The sequence below is a fragment of the Ranitomeya variabilis genome, chromosome 5, assembly GCF_051348905.1.
Source record: "Ranitomeya variabilis isolate aRanVar5 chromosome 5, aRanVar5.hap1, whole genome shotgun sequence".
Taxonomy (NCBI): Eukaryota; Metazoa; Chordata; class Amphibia; order Anura; family Dendrobatidae; genus Ranitomeya; species Ranitomeya variabilis.
In genome coordinates, this window is record NC_135236.1 from 137,926,850 (window position 1) to 137,951,714 (window position 24,865).

Genomic DNA, 24,865 nt, shown 5'->3' on the forward strand with positions numbered 1-24,865 from the left:
GCTTTATTTATTCTGCACTGGGACACTGTGTAGATTTATAATCTCGGGAAGAAAACCATGACCATTCCTTTTTTCCGTCACTTTCCCAAGAAGTTAATAAAAAGAAATGAATATTTTATATGTACCCTAGATGGTTATCAGCACAAATGTGGCCAGTGATTGTCTGCAGTGGTGATTTGCTCTTCTGGCCAGAACAGGATGTTGAGAGACCGGCTCTGTACGGTTACCCAGTGGGGTGTTACTATAACGAGTTTCCCTCGCTATGGAGGACACGTCTGATTATTACACAAATGGCCACTAATTTCATTAGCAATCATGTAGTAACTCATCTATCCAGAGATTTTCTCCAGGAAAATGTAACACTAGTTTGTGGATCTCCCCAACGACTACAGCTTATTGTTGGGGGAGCTCTCCTAGCAAAACCCTATGCATCCAATGTGCGTAACCCCTTTAAAGGGCTCGTCCAGTTCTGTGACAACTTTTTCTTGCATATTATATTCCACAATGTCCAATGAACCCCCTCATACTCTCCTCCCATACCGGCACTGCTCCAGTGAGGTCTGCATCGGGTCCCCCGAGACTTGCATGACATGATGCCACATGAGCCCTGCTGCCCATCGGTGGCTGCTAACAGGCTGCAGTGCTCACGTCTTCCCGAATTTCCGAGGTTTGGGGAATGAGAGCGCATGAGCTCAATAGCGGCCACAGATTGGCTACGGGGTTCACATAACAGTGTTTCGGGAGCCCCGCCGCAGTAAAGGTGCCAGTGCAAGAGGGGAGTATCTGATATTTCCATTTTACACTGGGGAATATAGTATTATGAAGCAGTTTTCTGAGTTTTGGACGTTTTGTAATTTTTTTTTAAATACAATCATTTAATCTAAAACTGAGCTCTGATACTTTGTTTTTAAGCCGCTGGCTTTATGCCATGGAAGATGGTTTGGCATTCCTGCTGGCAGAAGGCTAGTCACTAGACAGATTTTGTATTTTTTTCCCCCTCCATTCACCTGATAACGGCTTTCTCGTTAGCTGCTAAGAATACTGACAATGGCAGAGGTGGTGGGTGAACGGGCTGGGGTGTGATGGCCGATTCCGCCATATCATACATGCAGTGCGTGTTCTGGTGCAGACAGTGTCTGTGACGTTCGTGTCTGGAGGAAAACGCGGCCAGTCATGTGATCTCACTCCAGACTCCAAAACAAGTGTCACGTGGTGTCACATTGTGCCCAGGAGCTGCTGTTCCCAGCCTCATCCATTGATGCCCACGTCTGCACTCACTAACAATACCCCATTCATGGCGCTCGTTCTTTTCTCATCCCCACTGTTGTTTTTCGGCGTGCTTTGTCCTTTCCTCAGCCCCCCTTCTCTTAGTGTTCTGCAGCATATGTGGCTCTTTTATCCGCGAGGACAAGGCTTGTAAGGGAATTTCTGTTCTCACCTTGTGAAGTCCTTGAAACGTTTCCATGAGAACCCACTAGTTTCCAGTACGCAGCCTTCTATCCAGATGTGAAGCTGCGCAATTCCTGGGGCTTCACAAGCACAATGGTGTGTGAGCTTCCCACAGACCGGGCACCTGTCCTGCCATACAGAATATAGGTGTGCCTACAAATGGCCCGATGGCACGATAGGAGCAAATGTGGCTTTCTCTGCATGCTCTTGTTGTCTTTTTTTCCTTGATTATCTGCAGTAAACTTCTCAAAGCCTGGAGGAATATGCTGCATCTTTGTCTTCATCTCAATTTCTTCGTTCTTTTGGTACATGTGCTTTTTTTTTTTTCACCTTTATTCCCTTTTTTTGTAATCAACTTATGGAAAAATGCGCAAAACCCCACTCTTAGAAGATAGAATGTTGGAGATGGAAGGGACCTCCAGATTCATCGTGTCCAACCCCCTGCTCAATGCTGAGCAATGCAACACAATGCATTTGGAAAAATAAACATTTTTCACGGACCCATGTACTTGTATGAGAAATTTTGATCCATGATTCAAGCGAAAAATGGACATCTACTTTTTTTTTTGTGTGTGTTTCCATACAGTCTGCAAAAAAAAACAGACAACAACCTACAGGTCCTTCTCAAAAAATTAGCATATAGTGTTAAATGTCATTATTTACCATAATGTAATGATTACAATTAAACTTTCATATATTATAGATTCATTATCCACCAACTGAAATTTGTCAGGTCTTTTATTGTTTTAATACTGATGATTTTGGCATACAACTCCTGAAAACCCAAAAAACCTGTCTCAATAAATTAGCATATCAAGAAAAGGTTCTCTAAACGACCTATTACCCTAATCTTCTGAATCAACTAATTAACTCTAAACAAATGCAAAAGATACCTGAGGCTTTTAAAAACTCTCTGCCTGGTTCATTACTCAAAACCCCCATCATGGGTAAGACTAGCGACCTGACAGATGTCAAGAAGGCCATCATTGACACCCTCAAGCAAGAGGGTAAGACCCAGAAAGAAATTTCTCAACAAATAGGCTGTTCCCAGAGTGCTGTATCAAGGCACCTTAATGGTAAGTCTGTTGGAAGGAAACAATGTGGCAGAAAACGCTGTACAACGAGAAGAGGTGACCGGACCCTGAGGAAGATTGTGGAGAAGGACCGATTCCAGACCTTGGGGAACCTGAGGAAGCAGTGGACTGAGTCTGGTGTGGAAACATCCAGAGCCACCGTGCACAGGCGTGTGCAGGAAATGGGCTACAGGTGCCGCATTCCCCAGGTAAAGCCACTTTTGAACCATAAACAGCGGCAGAAGCGCCTGACCTGGGCTACAGAGAAGCAGCACTGGAAATCAAGAACTGTCATTCGGAAATCAAGGTGCCAGAGTCTGGAGGAAGACTGGGGAGAAGGAAATGCCAAAATGCCTGAAGTCCAGTGTCAAGTACCCACAGTCAGTGATGGTGTGGGGTGCCATGTCAGCTGCTGGTGTTGGTCCACTGTGTTTCATCAAGGGCAGGGTCAATGCAGCTAGCTATCAGGAGATTTTGGAGCACTTCATGCTTCCATCGGCTGAAATGCTTTATGGAGATGAAGATTTCATTTTTCAGCACGACCTGGCACCTGCTCACAGTGCCAAAACCACTGGTAAATGGTTTACTGACCATGGTATTACTGTGCTCAATTGGCCTGCCAACTCTCCTGACCTGAACCCCATAGAGAATCTGTGGGATATTGTGAAGAGAAAGTTGAGAGACGCAAGACCCAACACTCTGGATGAGCTTAAGGCCGCTATTGAAGCATCCTGGGCCTCCATAACATCTCAGCAGTGTCACAGGCTGATTGCCTCCATGCCACGCCGCATTGAAGCAGTCATTTCTGCCAAAGGATTCCCGACCAAGTATTGAGTGCATAACTGAACATTATTATTTGATGGTTTTTTTGTTTGTTATTAAAAAACACTTTTATTTGATTGGACGGGTGAAATATGCTAATTTATTGAGACAGGTTTTTTGGGTTTTCAGGAGTTGTATGCCAAAATCATCAGTATTAAAACAATAAAAGACCTGACAAATTTCAGTTGGTGGATAATGAATCTATAATATATGAAAGTTTAATTGTAATCATTACATTATGGTAAATAATGAAATTTAACACTATATGCTAATTTTTTGAGAAGGACCTGTATATAGAAAGAAACACCAGAGATAATAATTTTTATAAACTGAGGAAAAACACTATAGAAACGAACCCTTAAAAAATCCCATCAGACCAGATTATATTAAATAAAATATATTTTTTTATTAAAAATAAATTGCAATCACAAAAAACATCACCAAAACGTATGGAAATTTTTGTTATTACTAAAATTGTATAATCTACAACAGATATTTATTAAGAATATAAAACATACAACTATAGATAATATGTATCTCCTCCAATCGAGGTTTACTTAGGGATAGATAAAAAAATATATATACAGGTCCTTCTCAAAAAATTAGCATATAGTGTTAAATTTCATTATTTACCATAATGTAATGATTACAATTAAACTTTCATATATTATAGATTCATTATCCACCAACTGAAATTTGTCAGGTCTTTTATTGTTTTAATACTGATGATTTTGGCCTACAACTCCTGATAACCCAAAAAACCTGTCTCAATAAATTAGCATATTTCAACCGTCCAATCAAATAAAAGTGTTTTTTAATAACAAACAAAAAAACCATCAAATAATAATGTTCAGTTATGCACTCAATACTTGGTCGGGAATCCTTTGGCAGAAATGACTGCTTCAATGCGACGTGGCATGGAGGCAATCAGCCTATGACACTGCTGAGATGTTATGGAGGCCCAGGATGCTTCAATAGCGGCCTTAAGCTCATCCAGAGTGTTGGGTCTTGCATCTCTCAACTTTCTCTTCACAATATCCCACAGATTCTCTATGGGGTTCAGGTCAGGAGAGTTGGCAGGCCAATTGAGCACAGTAATACCATGGTCAGTAAACCATTTACCAGTGGTTTTGGCACTGTGAGCAGGTGCCAGGAAGCATGAAGTGCTCCAAAATCTCCTGATAGCTAGCTGCATTGACCCTGCCCTTGATGAAACACAGTGGACCAACACCAGCAGCTGACATGGCACCCCACACCATCACTGACTGGGTACTTGACACTGGACTTCAGGCATTTTGGCATTTCCTTCTCCCCAGTCTTCCTCCAGACTCTGGCACCTTGATTTCCGAATGACATGCAAAATTTGCTTTCATCGGAAAAAAGTACTTGGGACCACTTAGCAACAGTCCAGTGCTGCTTCTCTGTAGCCCAGGTCAGGCGCTTCTGCCGCTGTTTATGGTTCAAAAGTGGCTTTACCTGGGGAATGCGGCACCTGTAGCCCATTTCCTGCACACGCCTGTGCACGGTGGCTCTGGATGTTTCCACACCAGACTCAGTCCACTGCTTCCTCAGGTTCCCCAAGGTCTGGAATCGGTCCTTCTCCACAATCTTCCTCAGGGTCCGGTCACCTCTTCTCGTTGTACAGCGTTTTCTGCCACATTCTTTCCTTCCAACAAACTTACCATTGAGGTGCCTTGATACAGCACTCTGGGAACAGCCTATTTGTTGAGAAATTTCTTTCTGGGTCTTACCCTCTTGCTTGAGGGTGTCAATGATGGCCTTCTTGACATCTGTCAGGTCGCTAGTCTTACCCATGATGGGGGTTTTGAGTAATGAACCAGGCAGGGAGTTTTTAAAAGCCTCAGGTATCTTTTGCTAGAGTTAATTAGTTGATTCAGAAGATTAGGGTAATAGGTCGTTTAGAGAACCTTTTCTTGATATGCTAATTTATTGAGACAGGTTTTTTGGGTTATCAGGAGTTGTATGCCAAAATCATCAGTATTAAAACAATAAAAGACCTGACAAATTTCAGTTGGTGGATAATGAATCTATAATATATGAAAGTTTAATTGTAATCATTACATTATGGTAAATAATGAAATTTAACACTATATGCTAATTTTTTGAGAAGGACCTGTATATAAAAATCCCGTATGTGCAAGACAGGGCAAGTCCAAACTGATCAGTATAATAAACATAAAAATATATATAATGCAGCAAATAATAATTTAATAATATAATATGTGATAAAAATCAGTCAAATAAATTTGTGAATAATGTGTGTATATCCATATATACACACACACGCCTATTGTGTGCAGCAAAATAAATCAATTCATAATAAAGTGCAATAGTGCAATAAAAAATAAATTGCATACAAAACAACCAGTGTGTCCACAAATGTTGTGAGCCAAAAACAAAAAAGAAATAATTATATATTACCCAGTAAAAGCGCTGCCAAATGTGCCAAAATATATTATGAATACTGACCAGTTAGGAGTACCTGATGAAGCAGTGAGCGAAACGGCGTTGGAGTAGTGTGTGCAGGGCAGTGGTACTCCTAACTGGTCAGTATTCATAATATATTTTGGCACATTTGGCAGCGCTTTTACTGGGTAATATATAATTATTTCTTTTTTGTTTTTGGCTCACAACTTTTGTGGACACACTGGTTGTTTTGTATGCAATTTATTTTTTATTGCACTATTGCACTTTATTATGAATTGATTTATTTTGCTGCACACAATAGGTGTGTGTGTGTGTGTGTATATGGATATACACATATTATTCACAAATTTATTTGACTGATTTTTATCACATATTATATTATTAAATTATTATTTGCTGCATTATATATATTTTTATGTTTATTATACTGATCAGTTTGGACTTGCCCTGTCTTGCACATACGGGATTTTTATATATATATTTTTTTATCTATCCCTAAGTAAACCTCGATTGGAGGAGATACATATTATCTATAGTTGTATGTTTTATATTCTTAATAAATATCTGTTGTAGATTATACAATTTTAGTAATAACAAAAATTTCCATACGTTTTGGTGATGTTTTTTGTGATTGCAATTTATTTTTAATAAAAAAATATATTTTATTTAATATAATCTGGTCTGATGGAATTTTTTAAGGGTTCATGCAAAAAAAAACAGACCTGTGAACAGCCCCACATACATTAAAGGGAACCTGTCACCCCGTTTTTTCAATATGAGCTAAAAATAGCTTTAAATAGGGCCTGAGCTGTGCTTTATAACTGTGTCTTTATTGTCCCCTGATTCCCCTGAAAGGTGGGGACCTTTGCTGCCAAAATACCTTAGTAAAGTCGCCGTTTTCGCTTGTCAATCACAGCGGTCTGGTCAAATGGGCGTTGTAAATTCGCTGTTTCTCCCCCACCTCTTGCTTTTCCCTAAGTAATTTCTTCTCGGCGTTTACGTAGTGTTTCGCACCTGCGCAGTTAAGTCTAATGTCGCGCCTGCGCATTATGCTTTGCCCAACTGTGGGCATAGCATACAGGTCGTCTCTGCGCATGCGCGGCTCTTCTCTGTAACCTGTGTGCCCCGGAAGTCTGGCTATGCAAATGGTGTTGTCCTGGATGCCGGTAAAATTTCCCCATCCAGAACTTCTTGCGTAAGTTTTGTAAGAAAATCGCTTATCTACAAAACTTACGCAAGAAGTTCTGGATGGGGAAATTTTACCGGCATCCAGGACACCATTTGCATAGCCAGACTTCCGGGGCACACAGGTTACAGAGAAGAGCCGCGCATGCGCAGAGACGACCTGTATGCTATGCCCACAGTTGGGCAAAGCATAATGCGCAGGCGCGAAACACTACGCAAACGCCGAGAAGAAATTACTTAGGGAAAAGCAAGAGGTGGGGGAGAAACAGCGAATTCACAACCCCCATTTGACCAGACCGCCGTGATTGACAAGCGAAAACGGCGACTTTACTAAGGTACTTTGGCAGCAAAGGTCCCCACCTTTCAGGGGAATCAGGGGACAATAAAGACACAGTTATAAAGCACAGCTCAGGCCCTATTTAAAGCTATTTTTAGCTCATATTGAAAAAACGGGGTGACAGGTTCCCTTTAATGGGTACGTGTTGTATCTATGAAAAACACAGACAGAATACATACATGTAAAATGGACATTACAATGAAGCTTAATATGGATATAGGTTTGTGTGTGTAATATATTTATAATTTTTTTTTTTTCTAGTGCAGCCCTATCTGTCAATCATGTGTTTAATCTGTGCTGCCCACCTATAGCTTGTTCTGATAATATCTTTTGCTTGTGGACGGATTAGTAAGGGAACTGAGAGTGTGCCATTTCTTGCTCCCTTATGTGAATTATTATTGGCATGGTTATGCTACTTATTTTGGCAATTCCCGTACCCTGATGGCTATTTGTAGGGTTCCCTTAACACATGGATATAATAGGTCAGTTGTATTGCTGTTCCCCTGATGGGTATATAAACATTAAAGCCTGGCACCTCCTTACAGTGCAGGCCCATTAGTAGGTTTCCAATATAGCGTACACAAAATATAATGTCTGCCCCCTCCCGCCACCACCAATCTGTCAGGAGGCTGAGATTTCTCGCAGGGCTGGCAGATGAGTCGGTGTAGATAGTTTGTGGCAGATAACTGGGGAGACGGTGTATTTGGGCTCAGTCTGGAAACATTGCTTTAGGATGCTACGAGAAGTCAGTCACTTCAGCTTCTCATCAAAAGCCTTGACTGTTACAATGGCTGCTCTGCAGATGCAGCAGTGAGCAAAGCCCCCAATTTGCTTTACACTCCCCAAAATGTTCATGTTTAGATTTGCCCTGTACATATTATAGCTACTGATCCAGTGTTTGTGTTTTACACCATGACTACATGTGCTGCATGCGAAGCTTTGGCTAATCTGGCATCCGTTACTCTGGCGGACTTGCTGCAGTGCTGTGCAATGCCCCTCTCCCTTGGATTTCTTCCCTGCCCCTCTCCCTTGGATTTCTTCCCTGCCCCTCTCCCTTGGATTTCTTCCCTGCCCCTCTCCCCTGGATTTCTTCCCTGCCCCTCTCCCTTGGATTTCTTCCCTGCCTCTCTCCTCTGGATTTCTTCCCTGCCCCTCTCCCCTGGATTTCTTCCCTGCCCCTCTCCCCTGGATTTCCTCTCTGCCTCTCTCCTCTGGATTTCCTCTCTCCTCTGGATTTCCTCTCTGCCTCTCTCCCCTGGATTTCTTCTCTGCCTCTCTCCCTTGGATTTATTCTCTGCCTCTCTCCCCTGGATTTCTTCTCTGCCTCTCTCCTCTGGATTTCCTCTCTGCCTCTCTCCCTTGGATTTCTTCTCTGCCTCTCTCCCTTGGATTTCTTCCCTGCCCCTCTCCCTTGGATTTCTTCCCTGCCCCTCTCCCTTGGATTTCTTCCCTGCCCCTCTCCCCTGGATTTCTTCCCTGCCCCTCTCCCTTGGATTTCTTCCCTGCCTCTCTCCTCTGGATTTCTTCCCTGCCCCTCTCCCCTGGATTTCTTCCCTGCCCCTCTCCCCTGGATTTCCTCTCTGCCTCTCCTCTGGATTTCCTCTCTCCTCTGGATTTCCTCTCTGCCTCTCTCCCCTGGATTTCTTCTCTGCCTCTCTCCCTTGGATTTATTCTCTGCCTCTCTCCCCTGGATTTCTTCTCTGCCTCTCTCCTCTGGATTTCCTCTCTGCCTCTCTCCCTTGGATTTCTTCTCTGCCTCTCTCCCCTGGATTTCTTCCCTGCCCCTCTCCCCTGGATTTCTTCCCTGCCTCTCTCCTCTGGATTTCTTCCCTGCCCCTCTCCCCTGGATTTCCTCTCTGCCTCTCTCCTCTGGATTTCCTCTCTGCCTCTCTCCTCTGGATTTCTTCTCTGCCCCTCTCCCTTGGATTTCTTCCCTGCCCCTCTCCCCTGGATTTCTTCCCTGCCTCTCTCCTCTGGATTTCCTCTCTGCCCCTCTCCCCTGGATTTCCTCTCTGCCTCTCTCCTCTGGATTTCCTCTCTCCTCTGGATTTCCTCTCTGCCTCTCTCCCCTGGATTTCTTCTCTGCCTCTCTCCCTTGGATTTATTCTCTGCCTCTCTCCCCTGGATTTATTCTCTGCCTCTCTCCTCTGGATTTCCTCTCTGCCTCTCTCCCTTGGATTTCTTCTCTGCCTCTCTCCCTTGGATTTCTTCTCTGCCTCTCTCCCCTGGATTTCTTCTCTGCCTCTCTCCCCTGGATTTCTTCTCTGCCTCTCTCCCCTGGATTTCTTCTCTGCCTCTCTCCCTTGGATTTATTCTCTGCCTCTCTCCTCTGGATTTCCTCTCTGCCTCTCTCCTCTGGATTTCCTCTCTGCCTCTCTCCCCTGGATTTCTTCTCTGCCTCTCTCCCTTGGATTTATTCTCTGCCTCTCTCCCCTGGATTTCTTCTCTGCCTCTCTCCTCTGGATTTCCTCTCTGCCTCTCTCCCTTGGATTTCTTCTCTGCCTCTCTCCCCTGGATTTCTTCCCTGCCCCTCTCCCCTGGATTTCTTCCCTGCCTCTCTCCTCTGGATTTCTTCCCTGCCCCTCTCCCCTGGATTTCCTCTCTGCCTCTCTCCTCTGGATTTCTTCTCTGCCTCTCTCCCTTGGATTTCTTCTCTGCCTCTCTCCCCTGGATTTCTTCTCTGCCTCTCTCCCCTGGATTTCTTCTCTGCCTCTCTCCCCTGGATTTCTTCTCTGCCCCTCTCCCCTGGATTTCTTCTCTGCCCCTCTCCCCTGGATTTCTTCTCTGCCTCTCTCCCTTGGATTTCTTCTCTGCCTCTCTCCCCTGGATTTCTTCTCTGCCTCTCTCCCCTGGATTTCCTCTCTGCCCCTCTCCCCTGGATTTCTTCCCTGCCCCTCTCCCCTGGATTTCTTCAATGTCCCTCACCCTTGGATTTCTTCTCTGCCTCTCTGCCCTGGATTTCTTCTCTGCCTCTCTCCCCTGGATTTCTTCCCTGCCCCTCTCCCTTGGATTTCTTCTCTGCCTCTCTCCCCTGGATTTCCTCTCTGCCTCTCTCCCCTGGATTTCTTCCCTGCCCCTCTCCCCTGGATTTCCTCTCTGCCCCTCTCCCCTGGATTTCTTCCCTGCCCCTCTCCTCTGGATTTCTTCAATGTCCCTCACCCTTGGATTTCTTCTCTGCCTCTCTGCCCTGGATTTCTTCTCTGCCTCTCTCCCCTGGATTTCTTCCCTGCCCCTCTCCCTTGGATTTCTTCCCTGCCTCTCTCCCCTGGATTTCCTCTCTGCCTCTCTCCCCTGGATTTCTTCCCTGCCTCTCTCCCCTGGATTTCCTCTCTGCCCCTCTCCCCTGGATTTCTTCCCTGCCCCTCTCCCCTGGATTTCTTCCCTGCCCCTCTCCCCTGGATTTCTTCCCTGCCCCTCTGCCCTGGATTTCTTCTCTGCCCCTCTCCCCTGGATTTCTTCTCTGCCTCTCTGCCCTGGATTTCTTCTCTGCCTCTCTGCCCTGGATTTCTTCTCTGCCTCTCTCCCCTGGATTTCCTTTCTGCCTCTCTCCCCTGGATTTCCTCTCTGCCTCTCTCCCCTGGATTTCTTCCCTGCCTCTCTCCCCTGGATTTCTTCCCTGCCTCTCTCCCCTGGATTTCCTCTCTGCCCCTCTCCCCTGGATTTCTTCCCTGCCCCTCTCCCCTGGATTTCTTCCCTGCCCCTCTCCCCTGGATTTCTTCTCTGCCTCTCTGCCCTGGATTTCTTCTCTGCCCCTCTCCCCTGGATTTCTTCTCTGCCTCTCTGCCCTGGATTTCTTCTCTGCCTCTCGCCCTGGATTTCTTCTCTGCCCTGGATTTCTTCTCTGCCTCTCTGCCCCTCTGCCCTGGATTTCTTCTCTGCCTCTCTCTTCTGGATTTCTTCCCTGCCCCTCTCCCCTGGATTTCTTCTCTGCCTCTCTGCCCTGGATTTCTTCTCTGCCCCTCTCCCCTGGATTTCTTCTCTGCCTCTCTGCCCTGGATTTCTTCTCTGCCTCTCGCCCTGGATTTCTTCTCTGCCCTGGATTTCTTCTCTGTCTCTCTGCCCCTCTGCCCTGGATTTCTTCTCTGCCTCTCTCTTCTGGATTTCTTCCCTGCCTCTTGTGGAGTTGATTTTAATTGACCTTCGAAACGTGAAAGCTGGAAGCAAAGGGCCTGTGAGACATGTAGCGAGAACAGTGCTTTGAGCTACTCCACGATTTGCAGTCCCTCTTGTATATTGCTAATGTCCAATAATCCAGAAAATGCAGCAATGTAGCGCCAGACCATTTCTAGGCCGTGCAGGTTATCACAGTGGTGCGGTGTCACAGCGGTTTCCATCTTTTGTGCCTTCTGTTAGTAATCTGCTCATCACCCGCAGAAGGTTTGGCACAAAGTCGCAGGTGTCTAAACAGAGCAAAATAAATAGCCACGATGTCTAAGAATATCTGCGGAATAACTCGCCCTTCTGTCTTCATTTTACGGTCGTTCTTTGTCAGTTTCTCTGTTTGCTGCCTCAATTGACCCTTCGAGTATGAAATATAGCCCTGAAAACATCTTGAGTCATTGTTTTAACAGGCGGCACACCCTTCCCTATTATTTCTGTACGGCTCCAGTTGCTTTTGTTAACTTGCCAGGTAGAACCTTTTAGGAAATATTTACCAGTCTCTATTACATTTCAAGCAGTTTTCATGAAAGTGGACTTGTGACAGCCTTATGCCACTTACCGTAATTCTTCACTTCTAGGGAATGATGACCCCCAAATAGTCAAACTCTAGATGGCTGACGGCTAAAGGCTTGTTTACTCGATAGCTGTTTTTCCCAACCCATGATCCCGCGTTCACATGCTCGCTCAGCTCGTCTGTCATCAGCAGGGAGAGGGGACTTAGCCACTCTAACTTTTTCATCAGAGAAGACCCAAAACACCTACTTCATAATACATAGTCCGCTCCTGTTGGCCATCTTTAATGTCTATGGCCAGCTTTCAAGGGGTATTCCCATCTTCAAGATCTTCTCTATGTAGCGAGTGTAAAAATATTAGCAAATGCCTTCAATTAGAAATGTAGCATAGTTCCTCTGATAAGCTATATCACTTATGCAACATGCAGGGCATTGTGGTAGCTTAGGTATTCAAGGTTACAACCACTCATATGTTAGTTTTTAGTGGTCATAACCATGGATATATAATCTACTTTAATGCCCTGCTCAAGGGGTAAGTGACATAAATTATCAGAGGAACTATGCTACATTTCATTTTACATGTGAAGGGCATTGCAGTAGCTTATATTTCCATGGTTACAAGCTCTAACAACTAACTGTCACTATATGAGTGGTCATAATCATGGATACCTAAGCTACTACAATGCCCTGCACATGGGTAGGCGACATAGCAAATCAGAAGGACTATGCTACATTTCTAATTGAAGGTATTATTTGCTAATATTATTATTATGCCTACTACATACTGGCATAGGATCTTGGAGACCAGAATACCCCTTTAGATAGACCTCTTCCGTAAACCAACCAGAAGAGAGAATTTTTATTGAGCTGACCTCTTTCCTACCATTTCATCATTGTGACTTCTTCTGGGAAAACTGGGTTGTCAACCACCATGGCAGCTCTTACCGCTTTCCTCTCTTGATACTCACCATTGCTATAGTTCTGATCAGCAAGTTCTAAAGGAAAATGTCCAGATATCTGTCAATTAGCTGAATCTCAAGAGAACAATGGCAAGACAATGAAACAAAGTGCACACGTCGTTCTACAAAAGATGAATTAAAGTTGACTTGACCATTCCAAAATGAAGTCCTGATAAGACACGTCACACGAGCGAATATCTTTGGCGCCATCATTATTCGGCAAGCTATAGTGCTTACCGAATAGCTTCATCGGGAACCTGGATACCTGGAGCGCCCCCGATCATCAGGTGTCCTGCTCCGCAGCTGCAGGTGTCCCAGATGTGTGACACAACACATGCAGCTGCGGAGCTGAACAGCGGATTATCGGGAGCGCTCCAGGTTCCCGCTGCAGCTGTTGGGTAAGCGCTATTAGCGAGCCGATTAATGAGGGATCCGACGATATTCGCTCGTGTCTAGTCCTGACCTTGTCCCATAGAAATATTGTGGAAGGACCTGAAGGGATCAGTTCATGGGAGAACACCCACCAACATAACAGAATTGAAGCTGTATTGTAGGGAGAATTGAGGGAAGATTCCTCCACGCCAATGTGCAGGCCTAATCAACAATTAGCCGGGATGTGTAGGTGTGGCTATTGCTGCACAAGGGGATCACAGCAGAGGCCGAAAACAGAGGTTCACTTACTTTTGCTACTCACAAACGTGATATTGGATCAGTTTTACCAATTTAATAAAGCAACTATCTAATGTTTTTGACTTGTGTTTGATTTGGTTCAATTTAATTTGATGACTAAATCTAAAATAAGTTGTACGCCAAATTTATGCAGAAATTTGGAAAATTCTGAAGGGTTCACAAACTTTCAGCACCTCTGTACTTTGCTGCTAATGTAATGCATTAGAATTTAACACCTGTAATTCCATGCACTGCTGTAAAGAGCCAACGTTGCCAAAGTGTAATGCTTACAGAAGAACCATACATGAAGCGTACGAACTGAGCCCAAACCGCCCCATGTGAACAAGGCCTGAGATCCATGCGCTTTCTTAGGGCAGTATTTTGCATCAGTGTTTGTATACCAAAGAGTGAACTTATAAGGAAGAACTCTAGTTGAAAGATTGACGCCTGTTCTCTGGTTTGGAGACAATAAAGTGTTAAGCCAAGCCTGTTGCTGTGTTTCAGGCTACCTTCATATGGTATTGGTTGAACATGTCGTCTTTCTGGCTTTGGAAGGATTTCCCGTGAAGTTCATATCCTGGGAACAGAAGCCTTTTAGTTCTCCGGGAGGTTGAGGCGACCTGTGAAGTCCTGTGTCGGGTGATGCCATTACCCTCCCTGTGCACAACATGGAGGCAGTGATTGCTGTGATCTTGCCCACTGTCAGGAGCACTGACACACGTCTAACACCAGCTAGCCGTGTAATTGCCCAAAACTTGTAACCAACACCAGTTTTCAGAATAAGTGCCAAACCGCAGGGCAGGGGGCCTCTCCCCTCTGATTTTGGCCCTCTCTCCATGCACCAGACAGCTTGAGGTTTGTTCCTGTGGGACACAGACCTGCCTTGTTAGGAAATCCATCCACGCTGTTCAGGCCGCGTACAATGCCTCAAATAGCTCTGTGTACAGTAAGCAGGAGTGGAAATAGGCCATCCGCACAGTCAGGGTGAGGTATAAATATAGAGGATTCTGCGCCCTCAATTCCTCGCGTCTTAGTCATAGAAGGGCAGTGGGGTTTTACGCTTATAAGGTATATACAAGCGGGAGCGGACGCTCCTTACAAGTTTCTCTTCCACACAAGTGACAGATGGATCGGAAAAATCTGAAGGCATTGTTTGGTCGAAATGTGTTAGATGCTTTGTGTGATTGACATTGCAATGATGATGATCTTTTCATAGAGGTATGTGAGCGAGGCCACGGGCGGTCGCACTGTTGGCTGTCCTCCAGTTATACGCAGGGAAAAAAGTTCTACTGCAAATTATCCTGCTGTCACCAGAGTCTGCTGACTATCTATTGTCCTGTCTGGCCGGGGCTACACTACTGGGACATCGGCTATGCCTCGCAGCCTCTTATGCTCTAGCTTGTAGTATTGGAGATGGGGGTCTGAGAATATCTACCGCCATCTAAGGCTACGTTCACATTTGCGTTGTGCGCCGCAGCGTCGGCGCCACAGCGCACAACGCAAACAAAAACGCAGCAAAACGCATGCAGAACGCTGCGTTTTGCGCCGCATGCGTCCTTTTTTTAATTGATTTTGGACGCAGCAAAAATGCAACTTGCTGCGTCCTCTGCGCCCGGACGCGGGCGCCGCAGCGACGCATGCGGCGCAAAACGCAAGTGCGACGCATGTCCATGCGCCCCCATGTTAAATATAGGGGCGCATGACGCATGCGGCACCGCTGCGGCGCCCGCCGCGAATGTGAACGTAGCCTAAGGGTATGGCTCCACGGTCCGGAGGGGCGGCGGTATCGCCGCAGCGGCGAAGCCGCTCGGCGCTAAGCCCCGCCCCCTTTCTGGGACGCGATGGTGCCGGATGTGTACAGTACACATCCGGGATCATCGCACCCCTCGCCATAGGGCCCTGTGATATGCCTTGCGGGGACGCTGCGTGCGGGTTTCCACGCATAGTGGAGACGGGATTTCATAAAATCCCCTCCACTATGCTGGAACATCTGGACGCTGCTTGTTTGACGCTGCAGCGTCAAACAAGCAGCGTTTACTTACCGTGGAAACATACCCTTATAGGTCGTTTCCTATTGAAAAAAAACACTTTCCACATGCCCTGTTGGGGTCTATGAACGCCATTGAGGAGAAACTATTGATCAGCATTGCCTCTCCGATAAACGTAGTGGCTCCCTTTCTGGAATACTCTACATGATTGTTTACAGCATTGTGGATCTTCCATTCATGTAGACACATTAGAAGAACAATATGCCTACAGTTGTCCGCCTGGCGATCACGAGCGTGCTGAAGATACAACGGATACAGAATATCTCCTATCCAATGCTTGTCTAAAGGGATCTGTCAGTAGGATCCACCCAGAGCACTTGGCTGACGCTATCAGAAAGGATTATGCAGCCGTAGGAAAGGGAATCTGATCATGCTCACCAAAGCAGTCTATGTGGACATGCAGGTCATAGGAAGCTGAATAAAATGTATACAGTGATTTTTGGACCATAAGATGCACCTAAGTTTTAAAGGAGGAAAACTGAAAAAAATTGAAGCAAAAATGTGGTCATGACGCACTGTTATGAGGGAGGAGGGTGGATCTGCTGCTGACACTGTTATAGGGATAGTGTCACCCAATTCTGTACTATATTCCCCATCCTGGTATATATGCCCCCACCAACCTGATACGTATAATCCCGATCCTGGTATATATGGCCCCCCCATCCAGGTATACATGGCCCCCTCCACATCCAGGTATACATGCCCCCCCATCCAGGTATTTATTCCCCCCACATCTAGGTATACATGGGCCCCCCATCCAGGTATTTATTCCCCCCCACATCCAGGTATACATGGCCCCCCTCCGTCCACATGTACATGGCACCCCCATCCACGTATGCCAGCCCCCCATCCACATATGCATGGCCCTCCCATCCCAAGCATGGTATACATTGCCCCCCCACACTGTACATATAAAATTAATGATCCTACTCCCTCTCCTTCCGCTCCCTCACAGCACAGCTTCCTGTTCTGATGCCAGCTGCTACTTTCACACTAGCGTTAACTGCAATCCGTCACAATGCGTCGTTTTGCAGAAAAAACGCATCCTGCAAAAGTGCTTGCAGGATGCGTTTTTTCTCCATTGGCTAACATTACGCGACGCATTGTGACGGATTGACACACGTCGCAACCGTCGTGCGACGGTTGCGCCGTGTTGTGGCGGACCGTCGGCACCAAAAAACGCTACATGTAATGTTTTTTGCCGCCGACGGTCCGCTTTTTCTGACCGCGCATGCGCGGCCGGAACTCCGCCCCCACCTCTCCGCACTTCCCCGCACCTCACAATGGGGTGGCGGATGCGCTGGAAAAATGCATCCGCTGCCCCCGTTGTGCGGCGCAGAGAACGCTAGCGTCGGGAACCTCGGCCCGACGCACTGCGACGGGCCGAGCCCGACGCTAGTGTGAAAGTAGCCTTAGCAGGTCATTGTATCACTGCCATGTGCCCCCACACACTGAGGTCAGCTTCCGGCATATTCACTGCTCCCCACGCCCGGGACTATGGGAGTGGAAAGCGGCTGCAGCTAACACGTGTTACCGCTGTTAAAGGAGATGAATAGTCACAGCTCCCCACTCCCATAGTCCCTCCCACCTCTTGGTGACCGCTTCACTGCATAGAGGTGGGCGGGACTGTAGGCATGGGGAGCTGTGAATATTCATTTTCTTTAACAGCGGGCACACGTGTTAGCTGCAGCTGCCAGCTCCTGCCTACTGTGACTGTTGGTCCCCCATTCCATCCACAGCCAGAGCTGGACACTAAGGTGCATCCGGACTATAAGATGCACCACCTACTTTCCTCCAAAACTCTGTGTTAGTCTGAAAAATACGATACCTTAATATCTGCGACCAGATGACTTATTCCAGAGAAATTCATGGTTTTCTTAATATGTACGGTAAATGAGCTGTTAAGATGTACGGGCCAGACACCGATCTGTGTGAGAATCTGCCTCCAGAGATTATTTTTAAATAAAAGGGGACAATCCCACCAAGGACAACATCTGCAAGGAGTCTGTATGTTCTCCCCGTGTTTGTGTAGATTCCTCCGGGTTCTCTGGTTTCCTCCCACACTCCAAAGACATACTGATAGGGAACTTAGAGCGTGAGCCCCATCGGGTACAGCGATGTCTGTAAAGCATTGCAGAATATGATGGCGCTATATAAGCAAGGAAAAATAGAATAAATGATGGGAGTTATTACATACATTACTCACAAAAATTAGGGATATTTGGCTTTCAGGTGAGATATATGGAAAACGTGATATTCTATGAAAGTAGAGTGTTTAAGTAGAAGCATGTAATGGAGATTTCCTAATCTGAAACAATGTATTGAAACAAAAGCCAATAACCGTGGTGTGTATACCCCAGCAAAAAATGTGAATGTCTCAATAACTTGTCCTGTGGCCCTCAGCATCAATTACAGCTGGACATTGATGGCTCGTGCTGTTCACAAGTGGAGTTATCTGCTGAGCAATGGCATCCAACTCCTCTTGAAGGGCGGCCCTCAGGTTCATAGGTTTTCTATGGGATTCCGATCTGGAGAAAGTGCAGGTTATTACATTTGAGGTTCCCCAGTCTCCAGCAGCCGTTCCCTAATGATGCAACCTCGATGAGCGCATTGTCGCCCATGAAGATGAAATTAGGCCTGTGTTGTCCATGCAGAGGCACAATGATGGGATGTTCTTAAAGTAGTAGTGGTTATCACAAGTTTAGGGCAGTTCTGTATTGACTAGACACCTGCCCACACTGTAACACCACCGAAGACTCGTCTGGTGACAACAGTGGCTGATACATAGCGCTCGCACTTACGTCACCAACATTGTTTGCACCCATCATTTCTGCTCAGCTTGAATCGACTTTTATCTGTTCACAGCACTGCGGCCCACTGGTCCCTCGTCCAGGGTAGATGCTCTCTGGCCCATGTAAGACGATGGTGGTGTGGTCAGGTACCCTTGCAGGTCGTCTAGCACGCAGACTGTGCTGATGTAGACTGTTCGGATGGTCTGACGTGACACTTGGGTGCCTCTCACCTCCCTTACATGTGCCTGGTGTTGTGTGTCATTCGTCATACGGTTCTGAAGGGCATTGTTCACAATGAAGCGGTCATCACTGTGGGATGTGGCCACAGGACGTCCACTTCTCTGCCTCTCTGACTTTTCCAGTCTCTGTATCTCCGTTACAATCTGCTGATGACTCTGTGTCTCTCTAAGCTCAGTGGCCTCATCCGTCTGAAAACAACCTGCTTGAAGTCTCGCAATGGTGAGGTACTGTTCTTCATTTGTTAGGTGTCGTCTTGGTCTCATGATGTCAAAATGTGAACAGCATGATGAGGAGGATTGCTTTATACCAATTCTAACTGAACCCCAAAATTTATTGGTCGATTCATGGATCAAACGCCTGTTGTGAATTTTGGCGTCGGGCTCCTTGTTAGAGAACAGCAAGTTGTGTAAAAAGTACTGAAACCTTGAACATTTGGACATGGGCATTAAAAGGTTAAGAGAAGGTCACATTGACCTGAAAGGGTTAGGGGGCATTTTAGGATCACCCTGAAAACGTCACCTGAAAGCCAACTATCCCTGACCTTGTGAGTAGTGTTATTTTTTAGTACTGGGTTAGATTTGTGATCTGGTAGATTTGCCATTTTCTCAGTCAACTAATTGCGCTGTGTAAATGTCTCACAAAAACTCGTGCTTTCTATTTCTGTACAAGGACACGACATTACTTTGTTGTATGTCTTTATAAATCTTCGCCAGTGCCTTGTATGTCCATTGATGTGTCCGTGTCAGACACGTGGTGGAACAGAGCTGCTCTGTACAAGATGCCAGTGATCGGGGCACGGGGCCTGCGCTCTCTTATGCCCAAGACAGTCGCTTGCTCCTGGAAAATTGTCAGTTTTGTATCTGAAAAGTCCTACGTAATTTCCCAGTGACCTCTGCCGCGCCATCACCACACTATGTACAAGTGTAGAGTGCAAATCAGCAATGACCCTATGAGACGCTTGTGACTCTATTCTAGTGTTAGTGAAGACTCCTCAGTCATGCTGCCCGAGCCACGGGCCACATAAAATCCCAAGTCCCACAATACAGAGTGCAATGTTCTGGAAACTAAGTGGGGACGGGTGGAAGTGTTTCCGGTGTTCCCGTCTGGCTTCTTCTGTCTTGGCTTGTTTTGGATAGCAGATTATCCTTATATGCACGCAAAGTCCTGTCATTCCAAAACCTGAAGTGTGATCATACCCTTATTGTAATTGTTTTTCTGTTTTAGCTATGATTTTTGGTGATGCAGGAACTTTTCTTCATGTTATCACCCCGTTTGAATCCAGGTGCCCAACCATGTAAAATGCTGGGTGCACTTGGTCTACTTTCTGAAAATATATACCGTAATTCTGTTTTTAATTTGCGGTTTGTCAAAAATGTGAAAATTGTCTTGTTAGCAAGAAGAGTAAAGCTGAAGAACCTTCTTAAACCACTCTAAGGGTATGTGTCCCCAGGCCTTATTGTCTGTGCTTTGGATGGAGCGGGAACCCCACTCCACCCAAAGTGCTGTCCCCTTCTGTACGCACAGTGATTCTGCATGTGTTCATTGAACACATCCGGAATCGCCGCACCCTATGCTTCTTGAGATCTTCTGTTGGTTGATAGTGAGCTGGTGTTGAGAGGTGACTGTACATGTACACCTGTACTCTGTTCCCCGTGTTTCCAGCCTGTACCATGCACATGGGCAGTACACCTGTACTCTGTTTCCTGTGTTTCCGGCCTGTACCATGCACATGGGCAGTACACCTGTACTCTCTGTCCCCCGTGTTTCTTGCCTGTACCGTGCACATAAGCAGTACACCTGTACTCTCTGTTCCCCGTGTTTCCTGCCTGCACTGTGCACATAGGCAGTACACCTGTACTCTCTGCCCCCCGTGTTTCCTGCCTACACTGTGAACATAGGCAGTACACCTGTACTCTGTCCCCGTGTTTCCTGCCTGCACTGTGCACATAGGCAGTACACCTGTACTCTGTCCCTCGTGTTTCCTGCCTGCACTGTGCACATAGGCAGTGCACCTGTACTCTCTGTCCCCTGTGTTTCCTGCCTGCACTGTGCACATAGGCAGTACACCTGTACTCTCTGCCCCCATGTTTCCTGCCTGTACCGTGCACATAGGCAGTACACCTGTACTCTCTGCCCCCTGTGTTTCTTGCCTGCACCATGCACATAGGCAGTACACCTGTAATCTGTCCCCCGTGTTTCCTGCCTGCACCGTGCACATAGGCAGTACACCTGTACTCTCTGCCCCCTGTGTTTCCTGCCTGCACCGTGCCCGTAGGCAGTACACCTGTACTCTCTGCCCCCTGTGTTTCCTGCCTGCACTGTGCACATAGGCAGTACACCTGTACTCTGTCCCCCGTTTTTCCTGCCTGCACTGTGCACATAGGCAGTACACCTGTACTCTGTCCCCCGTGTTTCCTGCCTGCACTGTGCACATAGGCAGTACACCTGTACTCTGTCCCCGTGTTTCCTGCCTGTACTGTGCACATAGGCAGTACACCTGTACTCTGTCCCTCGTGTTTCCTGCCTGCACTGTGCACATAGGCAGTGCACCTGTACTCTGTCCCCCGTGTTTCCTGCCTGCACTGTGCACATAGGCAGTACACCTGTACTCTGTCCCCCGTGTTTCCTGCCTGCACTGTGCACATAGGCAGTACACCTGTACTCTGTCCCCGTGTTTCCTGCCTGTACTGTGCACATAGGCAGTACACCTGTACTCTGTCCCCCGTGTTTCCTGCCTGCACTGTGCACATAGGCAGTACACCTGTACTCTGTCCCCCGTGTTTCCTGACTGCACTGTGCACATAGGCAGTACACCTGTACTCTGTCCCCCGTGTTTCCTGCCTGCACTGTGCACATAGGCAGTACACTTGTACTCTGTCCCCCGTGTTTCCTGCCTGCACTGTGCACATAGGCAGTACACCTGTACTCTCTGCCCCGTGTTTCCTGCCTGCACCGTGCACATAGGCAGTACACCTGTACTCTGTCCCCCGTGTTTCCTGCCTGTACTGTGCACATAGGCAGTACACCTGTACTCTGTCCCCCGTGTTTCCTGCCTGCACTGTGCACATAGGCAGTACACCTGTACTCTGTCCCCCGTGTTTCCTGACTGCACTGTGCACATAGGCAGTACACCTGTACTCTGTCCCCCGTGTTTCCTGCCTGCACTGTGCACATAGGCAGTACACTTGTACTCTGTCCCCCGTGTTTCCTGCCTGCACTGTGCACATAGGCAGTACACCTGTACTCTCTGCCCCGTGTTTCCTGCCTGCACCGTGCACATAGGCAGTACACCTGTACTCTGTCCCCCGTGTTTCCTGCCTGCACTGTGCACATAGGCAGTACACTTGTACTCTGTCCCCCGTGTTTCCTGCCTGCACTGTGCACATAGGCAGTACACCTGTACTCTCTGCCCCGTGTTTCCTGCCTGCACCGTGCACATAGGCAGTACACCTGTACTCTGTCCCCCGTGTTTCCTGCCTGCACTGTGCACATAGGCAGTACACTTGTACTCTGTCCCCCGTGTTTCCTGCCTGCACTGTGCACATAGGCAGTACACCTGTACTCTGTCCCCCGTGTTTCCTGCCTGCACTGTGCACATAGGCAGTACACCTGTACTCTGTCCCCCGTGTTTCCTGCCTGCACTGTGCACATAGGCAGTACACCTGTACTCTCTGTCCCCCGTGTTTCCTGCCTGCACTGTGCACATAGGCAGTACACCTGTACTCTCTGCCCCGTGTTTCCTGCCTGCACTGTGCACATAGGCAGTACACCTGTACTCTGTCCCCCGTGTTTCCTGCCTGCACTGTGCACATAGGCAGTACACCTGTACTCTGTCCCCCGTGTTTCCTGCCTGCACTGTGCACATAGGCAGTACACCTGTACTCTCTGTCCCCCGTGTTTCCTGCCTGCACTGTGCACATAGGCAGTACACCTGTACTCTCTGCCCCGTGTTTCCTGCCTGCACCGTGCACATAGGCAGTACACTTGTACTCTCTGCCCCGTGTTTCCTGCCTGCACCGTGCACATAGGCAGTACACCTGTACTCTGTCCCCCGTGTTTCCTGCCTGCACTGTGCACATAGGCAGTACACCTGTACTCTCTGCCCCGTGTTTCCTGCCTGCACCGTGCACATAGGCAGTACACCTGTACTCTCTGCCCTGTGTTTCCTGCCTGCACCGTGCACATAGGCAGTACACTTGTACTCTCTGCCCCGTGTTTCCTGCCTGCACCGTGCACATAGGCAGTACACCTGTACTCTGTCCCCCGTGTTTCCTGCCTGCACTGTGCACATAGGCAGTACACCTGTACTCTCTGCCCCGTGTTTCCTGCCTGCACCGTGCACATAGGCAGTACACCTGTACTCTGTCCCCCGTGTTTCCTGCCTGCACTGTGCACATAGGCAGTACACCTGTACTCTGTCCCCCGTGTTTCCTGCCTGCACTGTGCACATAGGCAGTACACCTGTACTCTCTGCCCCGTGTTTCCTGCCTGCACTGTGCACATAGGCAGTACACCTGTACTCTGTCCCCCGTGTTTCCTGCCTGCACCGTGCACATAGGCAGTACACCTGTACTCTGTCCCCCGTGTTTCCTGCCTGCACTGTGCACATAGGCAGTACACCTGTACTCTCTGCCCCGTGTTTCCTGCCTGCACTGTGCACATAGGCAGTACACTTGTACTCTGTCCCCCGTGTTTCCTGCCTGCACTGTGCACATAGGCAGTACACCTGTACTCTCTGCCCCGTGTTTCCTGCCTGCACCGTGCACATAGGCAGTACACCTGTACTCTGTCCCCCGTGTTTCCTGCCTGCACTGTGCACATAGGCAGTACACCTGTACTCTGTCCCCCGTGTTTCCTGCCTGCACTGTGCACATAGGCAGTACACCTGTACTCTCTGCCCCGTGTTTCCTGCCTGTACCGTGCAGTTGGGGCCCAGTGGTGACTCACTTTCGGTCTCATCTGTCCTTCATTAGGTATGATTACTTTTGCTTACAGGAAGTATGGGATTCATGCAAACCATGTGTTCAATAGTAGATCTGTGTTAATCTGTAGATTTTCCTTTCCTGCTGCTTAGTGAACATGTGCTTGTGGGACTAAAGTTAAAAAGTGATTCCTCTGCTGGAGTTTAGCAGTAGTTTGGGGACGGCTATGCTCGCATGTGTATCGGCAGCTCAGGAGCCTTGGTCTCAGATTTTGGTCTTGTGGACTTCATGGCCGCACTCTGGTTACTAGTTATGTGATACATTGGCTTTAAAGTTACTAGCCAAAGACTGGATACGACTACAGTCTGGTAACTTGCTTTAGACATGCCAGAGACATGTTGACGAGTGTGAGCGCTGCCTCCCAGTGTTTAAGGCATGATCCCCACTACATAGTAAAACCGATGCTCATATAGGACTTAATTTGTGGACAAATTATCTTACTTGTGAAGAGATGATTTTGGAGTATTTGTAAATAAATATGTCCAGTAATTGTTCCATCTCTCATTCTACAGAACTTCCCTTTGATTCTTTGTGAGTGGGCCATTCCTCCTTTCAGCACTATAGGTGCTGGAACCTCTCTTCTCTCCCTGGACAGTGTGCATTGCTTCAGTGGTTTGCCTTTCTTGGACTGAAAGCCTGCGTCTGTTATGCCTGTATACAGTTTGTCAGACAGGAGAGCAGGAGCTGCGAGAGAGACCACCCACACTTCTGTAATGTGTCTAGTGCAAGGCTTATGACACTGTACACTAAGGCAGTAAGTTAGATCGGGGATGCACCTAGTGGCTCGCACTGCACAGTGAGCTATAGTCTGAAGTGTCACTTGGTGAGAATAAAGTACATTGCACTGACGGGCAGCATGATAAAAGTATTGGAACATCGGTGGCCATGAACGGATGAAGGACACATTTCATAATAGTTTTTGCTTGTATTTTTTGTATACACACATTCATTTAACTGATAGCTGCACAATATGCCCAACAGATTTACCCCTTCTGTTTTTAATGCACAGTATATTAAGATGTGATACTGATGCTCTAACGAAAGTTCATGATTGTGACAGTAATTGCCTTAAAGGGGTTGTCCAGATTTGGGATGAACTCCTCACAGCGTACAATGCACACTGTCGGGAGCTCTTCGGTGCCGCATCGAGAGTGGGCGGTCACGCTACTGCAAGTGTGTGATTTCTAT

General features: G+C 47.2%; 1 protein-coding gene across 2 annotated transcripts in view; it reads left to right on the plus strand.

Moving 5' to 3' along the window:
* Positions 1-24,865, plus strand: part of IGF1R (insulin like growth factor 1 receptor) — a 207,963-nt gene that overhangs the window by 110,029 nt on the left and 73,069 nt on the right. The window lies entirely within an intron of this gene.